The sequence below is a fragment of the Brassica napus genome, chromosome A2, assembly GCF_020379485.1.
Source record: "Brassica napus cultivar Da-Ae chromosome A2, Da-Ae, whole genome shotgun sequence".
In the NCBI taxonomy this organism is placed as follows: Eukaryota; Viridiplantae; Streptophyta; class Magnoliopsida; order Brassicales; family Brassicaceae; genus Brassica; species Brassica napus.
In genome coordinates, this window is record NC_063435.1 from 17118221 (window position 1) to 17126655 (window position 8435).

The window sequence follows — 8435 nt, forward strand, 5'->3', positions numbered from 1 at the left end:
ACTTATTAATAGAATACTTATAGATTAGTACTTGAGAACAAGTACTAAGGCTCGGGATAACCTCAAAGAATTATTTTTATTATTCTTAAGTATTTAAACTAGATAAATACTTCATATATAAATATAGATTAAGGAATAATACTTAATCAATCAAACCATAATTACTCCTTAATTAATCCATGATTAATCCTTAATTAATCAATGATTATTCCTTAATTAATTCATGATTAATTCTTAATTAATCAACCATATTCAATATGCAATCATGCATACTCATTCATAATTCATTCATCATCTATCTAGACTCACCTTTAAATCCATGAGATTGGCTAAGGAAGACTAGACTCGAGCTCAAGCTAATCACACTTCACTTTTGGATCACTCTCGGTTCAGAACCATCACAAGGATCCAGCTGATCCGAATACTCTCCTTGGCCATCTGAATTCAAAACATAACAGTTGAAACATAAGGTTCAGTAGTCTGGTTCAAGAAGAAACTCAACTCAGTTCGTAACATTTCAGTTCAGTTCTCTCATATCAGTTCGGTTCAAGACAGATTGATACCATGTTCAGCTCGGTTCAAGCTTTAACAATTTAACTCGGTTCATATCAGCTTAGTTCATGCTCAGCTAACTCCGGTTCTAATCAGTTCCCAACAGCTTAACTCGGTTATACTCAGACGACATCAGTTCAAGACAATTTCAGACCATAGACAGCTCCGCTCAGATCAGATCAGAACATACTCAGCTCAATTCATTTCTAAACAAGATCAAATCAGTTTGGTTTAATTCCCATAATTCTTATCAGTTCGTCTACTGGATCTATGAGACTGATTAAATCATAAACCAACCAAGACTGAAGAGAACAAGACCTTAGACAACTGATCCTGACAGGTTAACCAACATACAGCAATTGGTTCTCATCAAAACATGGCTGAATCAAGAAGCTGAAGCTTACCGGTTTTACTCAACTAATTAAACTTGACTGGTTGTCTCTCTTCAAGCTAACCACGAATTAACCTGATCAACACCACAAGAATCCATGGTTGGATTTATTCAGAATTTATGTCCAGTGTAGGCAAACCAACAAAACTTCTCACAGAAACTGATCCACAACCATCTTACCGATCAAAATCAAAGGCTGAAGAACATAGGTGATTCTCAACTTCAGGACACCAAATATTCAGCTCTTAAACACTCCAAAACTCACTGATTAAAGTCACAGGATGGTGAGAAAGAGTTGTCCATGCTTACTCCTCTTCTCTGAGAAAGAATTTTTCATGAATCTTTTCTCACAGATTTTTCTCTCTTCTTTCTCTCTTTCTCTCTGAATTTTTCTCTGGTTTTTCTTGCAGGTTATGAACGTCCAGAGGAGAGAAGAGGGTATTTTATATCATAAGGAGTTGCTTCAGATGAGGGTTTGCTCCCACAAAAGACAAAGATGAGGTTAGACAGCTGGTGACATGCTTCAGCACACCAAGCAGCACAAGCAGCTGAACTTTTCCTTCCCATGAAGAAAGCTACAAGCAGCTGAAGCAAGTAGCTTGTGACCAGCATGTGACTTCTAATGAGCAAGCAGGCAAGCAAGTAGGTGTAGGTCATGTGACCTAATTACTGAGGAAGCAAGTAGGCTAGAAGGTGCAAAGCATGTGACTGTTCAGAAATAATTTTAAGAGTTTTGTCGATATTTTTCGGACTGTTTCGACTAAATATTTTTCATCATTCAAATCTCGTCCTGCTCTGAATAAACTCACCCAGCATGAATAAAAATCAACGATAATAATTAACACTCGACTAGAACCATCAAGAGATGGTTTTTTGACCAAAAGACAGACCCGTCGAGATTAATTCACCGTGTCGATTTTTATTTAAATTCTGATCGATCAATCTTCAAACTGATCTTAAAGAATTTTCTTGACCAAAATTATATCTGCTCGTGAGGGTTATTACAAAGAGTGTTCATCTTTTTTGATTGTGTGTCTGCTCTGATGTGTGTAGGTGGTTTCGGAGGTGCAAAACTATTTATATAGGTATCTGTAAACCTAGTTAGGGAGGGAATATTCTCCTGCTCCTGAATTTTCGCTGCGGCGCGAATATCGATCGATGTTCCTTTTGGAGTGTCGATCGATGTGAGCGGTTGTTTTGCTGCACGAGGGTGGGTATCGACCGATGTGGAGTGCACAGCGTCGAACGATGTTGGAAACGTGTTGGTGAACTTATGTGTTTCAAGTCTTTCATCCTGCAAAGATATTTCTATTGCACGTTCTTTCCAGTAATCCTCATCGTATTCCTCGGTATGTTCCTCATTAGGTGAAGTAATTACAGTGTCAACTGCAAAACTTTCATGGAAACCACTGTCTGCCCAACTGCCTATGGAATAATCATCATGTCCTCTCTTGGTTGGAGGTTGGAAGGCAAAATGTTGGTAACAATGATTAGGTGAAGCGAAATGGTCAACTGGGTGCATTACGTCGAGTGACGTGTTGTTGTGGTCATCGGTCACTGTTGACACATTGGAATCGATCGATGGAAATGTTGGGGTGTCGATCGATTCCGAGTACTCTGTTTCGTACTCCGATTCATACTCTGCTCCACAATGGCATGCGCCAATGAAGCCAAGTTCTTTCCCATAATCCACATAATTAATGACCTTTCTCTTAGGTCGGAAGGGATCGTAGTGGATGTTTGGGTCTATGAGCGTTAGACACAATTTGTTTTTGTTCATGTCACATACAGATCCTATTGTAGCTAGGAAAGATCTTCCAAGCAGAAGTGAAGAGTTCCAGTTAAGCTCGATGTCTAAGACATGAAAATCTACAGGGACAAGGGCATTACCAATCAGTACCTCCAGATCTCTTATGATGCCTCCTGATCGTTTCTCTGAAAGAACCACGAAGGTGAAGGATTCTGTTGAGGGTTTGATGGTCAAACTAAGCTGGTCTGCCATGATCCTAGGGAGGATACTAACTGATGCTCCTGTGTCACACATTGAATGGGTAAATTCAACACCCTTGACTACGCATGGTATTTCAAACTTCCCAGGATCACTCTTCTTCGTCAATGTGATCTTGTGTTTCATCTTCTCTCTGACTTGATGAAACATTCTCCTAATGTCCTCCTCAGTTACCTTCGTTTCTCTGAAGAACATCCACAACCGGTGTGTGAAGTAAGCTTTATCAAAAGGTTTTTCGATTGGGATTCTTAGGACTCGTTTAGTGAAACCATCCATCTCCTTATCGTTAGCTTCCCTCTTAAGGTTTTTAGGAATCTTCTCCTTTCTTTTCATTAACCTTCTCCCTTCAGATTCTTGTTCTTCTTGAACAGATTCTGGTGAACTATTTAAAGGGTTGGGTTTTGGTTCGGGTAGGTTTGCTAATGGTTTAGGTGGTGGTCTGAGTGCATTGATGTAATCATTATCTATTGAGAATAACCGCACTCAGTATGTCAGAGGTGCATGTCGATCGATGGGAGGTGTGTTGTGACGATCGACGTCGGACTCACTCTGTCGATCGATGGTTGGCTCAACCGATCGATCGATTTTTTCATAGAAAGGGGAGGGTGGGTGAGGATGCTTAGCTGCGAATTCTTCATGAGTTAGAATTCGAACCGCATTGCATTCAGTCGATTTGGCAGATGACGTCGATGGATGACTGGAGTAATCCGTCCATCGATCTTCATCATGGTCTGTCGATCGATGCGAGTTCATCGACATCGGTCGACACCATTGGGATCCGCCGAGAGTCATGGAACTTTCGATTTCGAAATCTCCTTCCTCGAGCTTTTCATTTCTCACCACTTGCCAAAAATCATCATCTATGATGGCATTTACGTGGTGTTTTCCTTTGTCGGCTCCTGCCTCTCTAGCGAAAGCTTCTTGCCTCTTTATAGTCTCGCCCGTCTGAATTACTTGGGTTTCAAGTTTTCTCACTTGAGTCCCTAAGGTCTCGATTTTGGTGTTCAGATTGTTGTAGGCAGAGTCTATCTTACCGTTGAAATCCACGGTGATTTGTTGTTGTCCCAACAGTACTCGATCAAGCATCTTTTCGATCTTGCTTTTCTGAGTCTGGGGTGGTGGATTTTGGTAGTAAGAGTTCGAGTAGCTCTTGCTGTTGTTGAAGAGTTTTTGAAATTGTGAACTTTGGTAACTTCTTTGGCCATTTCCAAAGAAGTTTCTGTTTCCGCCCTGGTTTCCAAATTTTTGAAATCCGGTACCTCCGATGTAGTTCACATCTTCTTCTCCTTCTGTATCTGCTACTTCACCTTAATCTGAACAGACTTGCTTCCTTAGAAGCTCGTGCACCAAATCTAACTTAGCTCTTTCTTCGTCCATCTGTTCCTTCCCGATAGAGGCTACAGACTTCTTCCGTTCAGAGTCAGTGTTTTTGGTGCTGCTGCTGTTAGCAAGGTTTTCGATAAATCTCACAGCTTCCAACGGATTCCGAGTAGTGAAGTTTCCTTCACTCGCCGTATCAAGAGCCATTTGATACTGTAAGGTGAGACCTCGGAAGAAAGTGCTTAGCAGCTGCACTTCATTAAATCTGTGGTGTGGACAGTCTCGCTGGAAGTACCTAAATCTAATCCACGCATCTTTGAAAGACTCTCCAGCCTTCTGCGAGAATGTGGAAATTTTGTTCCGAAGTTCTTCAGCGCGCGCTTTATCGAAGAAGTTTCGTAAGAAAGCATTCTTGATGTCGCTCCAGGATGTTAAAGATCCTGTGGGTTGCTGCCTAAGCCAGTGCATCGCTTCTCCATTAAGCGTGTATCTGAAGAGCTTTCACACCAGGTAATCTTCGGGGACTCCTTCCATCCGAATGGCAGCGATTAGATCCTCGAACCGTTCCAAATGGTCCATAGGATGCTCGTGCGGTAACCCAGAGTAGGGTATCTGCGACACGAGAGTGTAGTATTGAGGTTTCAGCTCGAAATTCTGCTTCTGGATCTCCGGAAGTCGAATAGATGATCTGTTGGAATAGTACTCATCTGGGCGATTGTAGTCGGCCAGTGGTTTCGATCGAGGTCCTCATCTACAGGTTGAGCAGCTCCTGTAGCATCAGCATCAGGTATTACAGTTCCCTGAGCATCTATTCTCTGACCTGTTGCATTACGCAGATGACCGACCTGATCATATAGGTTTCCGTTCTCATCCTGAGTTAGAATAACAATGTTTACCATTTTTGACAACACGGTATCGATCGACGTACGTGGTGGAGTATCGATCGTTGTCGAACGATTGGGATCGATCGACGATGACGGTTTGGTGTCGGTCGACGGTTGATTGTGCGTATCGATCGATGACGAAGTGGTTGCGTCGAGCGTTGTGGAACGTTGACCTCTACGGATGGTGCGTTCCAATTGAGCAGGATCGTCTGAAAACAGCAAGTCTTTCTCCTTGTTGCTTCTGGTACCGCTGGGCATGCACCTGAAAAGACAAGAAAAAGAAAAATTATTAGAAAAAGGGGTAAAGAAAAGAATAAGAATTAATAAAACTAAATCTAATGGCGATCAAAGCTCCCCGGCAACGGCGCCAAATTTGATACCACTCAAATTATCCTAAGGAGTGTTACTCTCATCAAAAAAGGTTCAGATGTAGTACTTAGGGATCGAATCCACAAGGAGCTAGGGAACAATTAAATCTAGTGTTTATTAATTCTAAAGGTTGTAATGTTTTAATGAAATAGCAATAGTAACAAGCGAGTAAATGATAAATGTAACTTAGGCTGGAAATGATATTAGATGCAGGGCCACTATTCAGGTGTTGGAGATTATAATTCCTATAGATGCCTAATTGTTGCATGCATGATATATTAGAGCTCATTCGCTTAACTCAGTGATCAGCTGTTGAATGTTCCACTGGTTAACAGACTAGATCTTGTGTCTCACCGGTTAGATGCAGACACAAGAGAGTGTCGATCGATAGTCTATTAAGACGTCGACCGATACACCTTTGCCAACATCGATCGATTGTCAGTTGAGGACATCGATCGACGGGTTCTAGCCACGCCTATGCGCGAGTATGAAATGCCCTACTAAGATTCTAAATTGGCGGTTAGCCCTCTCTAGCAATCCTAATATGATAGATATATTTCAGAATGGGATAACAAGGATGCTTGAATATGCAATCCTATGATCAAGTTTTAGTTAGAAAGGCTAAAACAAGCAATGAATACAAATCTATCATGAATATCACAACAAGGCAGATCTATAGTTTGGGGCTAATCCCACAAACCTATCTGAACCTAGAATCTAACAGTTGAACTACTCAGACATAGCAAAGCATTTCATATCAATAGATAAATAGAAAGAAAAGCTCTATCTGCCGTCAAAACACTTGCAGTATATATTCTACTAGGTTAAAAACTCGTCAGGGCATTTTAGTAATTTGGCTTGGCCATGGTTTTTAAGTCTGCTGAATCCAAAATGTCGCGTCTGGTGTCTCGACATCGATCGATGGTACTTGTGTACATCGATCGATATTAATCTTCATCTGTCGAGGCATTTCCTGATATCGATCGTCAGCACTGATGCGCATCGATCGATTATTCCTCCTCTCATCGACCTCTAAGTGGTCAGCTCGGGTGAAATGTCCTTTAAGCTCCAAAATGCTCCAAAGTCATAGCTTTACTCCGAAATGCACCTGAACCTGAAAACATACATAGAAGAATAGAAAACATAGATATATATATATAGTAAAATACTAATATACCATGGATAAAAATAGGACAAATCCAAGGTATATCAGGAGTCTTACCATCTCTGTCTGACCTATTCAAGATGACTCATGCCACATCCGACAGAGTTTTTGTGGATCCTGCATCTGAGAAACTCTTCAAAGCAGTGGCTTCTCGGATTGAAGAACGGGAGACGCAACTAACCCAGGAGTCTCCCGATGGATTACCCGTCACATTGTCCACCGAAGACGCCGACAGAATCTTCGAAGAGGTGCAACTTAAAATTTTATGTACATTATTTTAAATATTTTAACATAATTAGCTATATTAATATATATATTAATTTTATAGGTGGCTCCTAGAAAGAAGGGACGAATAGTTGGTATAGGCTCTGTTAACGAAGTTGCAAGGGCAACTTCGTCATACACTTCGAGACGGGATGAAGAGACTTCTCAGATGAAAGCTCGAATGGATAGCCATCAGGTTCGTTTAGACTCTCTTAAGGATTTGCTAGACGTGATGGCCGTGGGAAACCCGGTTATGCAGAGAATGTTGAGTCAGAGACGAGCCGCTCTTGGGTTGCCAGTACGAGATCCCCAAGAGTCCGATCCAACCCGTCAACAGCCGAGCAACCCCACCGACTACTTCGATGATATGTAGTTTTTCCATATTTCGGTTTGTATTATGAATTTAAATATTATTGTATGACTTTTAAATGCTTTTTTAAAATATGTTTTTTATTTTCATATTTCGTTTTAAAATTAAAATGATTTTAAATTCTGAATTTTAAATAAATTTAAATTTATATTTGAGGTTAAAAAAATATTCAAATTTATTATATATTAATAAGAATCGATAAAACTCCACGTAAACGTTTACGACTGATTACCGTCGAAAGATTTACCAGGGTTTTACATCGAAAAGTTTACGTGTTCTTTACATCGAAACCGTTACGTGGAGTATACATCGAATAATTTACGAGGGTTTTACATCGAAACAGTTACGTGTTCTTTACAACGCAAGTGTTTACGTCTGCTTTACATCGAAACCGTTACGTGGAGTTTACCACGAAATATTACTTCTCGTTTATGACAAAATGGTGCCCTCCGCTTTATGAGGAATATATTTCGTCGTAAACTTAGCAAGTCATTTACGACGAAACCTCCGTTACGACGGACGTTTTACGACGAAACGTGTTTCGAGGTTAATTTGTCGTAACACCCTTTTTACGACGAAGTTACAACATATATTGCCCTCGTAAAAAATATGTTTTCTTGTAGTGAATCTTCGTAAAACCGGTCCCTATTACTTACGGGAAAAATCATTCGTACAATCAGACCAAGTCTTACGAAGAAACTTTCTAAACTTGACATAACAGGCTTTATGAAGAAGTATGTTTTGTATAGCAAACGCAAACCTGTAAGATCTGATTTTCGATGATCAATCTAAACTTTATCTCTTCGCATTACGATTTAATATGTCTCATTTTTTAGGCCTGCGGCTCGCTGGCTTCTGCCTTTCTTTTCCCTCGGTCACAGCCGAGAAGGCAGTCATCCCGCCGCTGACTCCACACTGGTTATGTAGCAAACTTCTTGGGCTTCGTCTTCCTCCGACAAAAAAAACTTGATTTTCATAAGACTATAGGTCACATTATACGAAATATTCGTCGTATAACTGAAACCTAGAGCGGAGAATCGTTTTCTATGACTATCGGCCATATTAGCACAGATAGCCCCGGCAAACTTGGCCTATCAATCTCGACAAGCGCT

The 8435-nt window shown here is 40.6% G+C and overlaps 1 non-coding gene across 1 annotated transcript; it reads left to right on the top strand.

Moving 5' to 3' along the window:
* Positions 1 to 4533: 4533 nt before the first annotated feature.
* On the top strand, positions 4534 to 4640 carry LOC125589565. Its single transcript, XR_007325735.1, has one exon. It is a non-coding gene; the product is annotated as a small nucleolar RNA R71 (small nucleolar RNA).
* The last annotated feature ends 3795 nt before the right edge of the window (positions 4641 to 8435 follow it).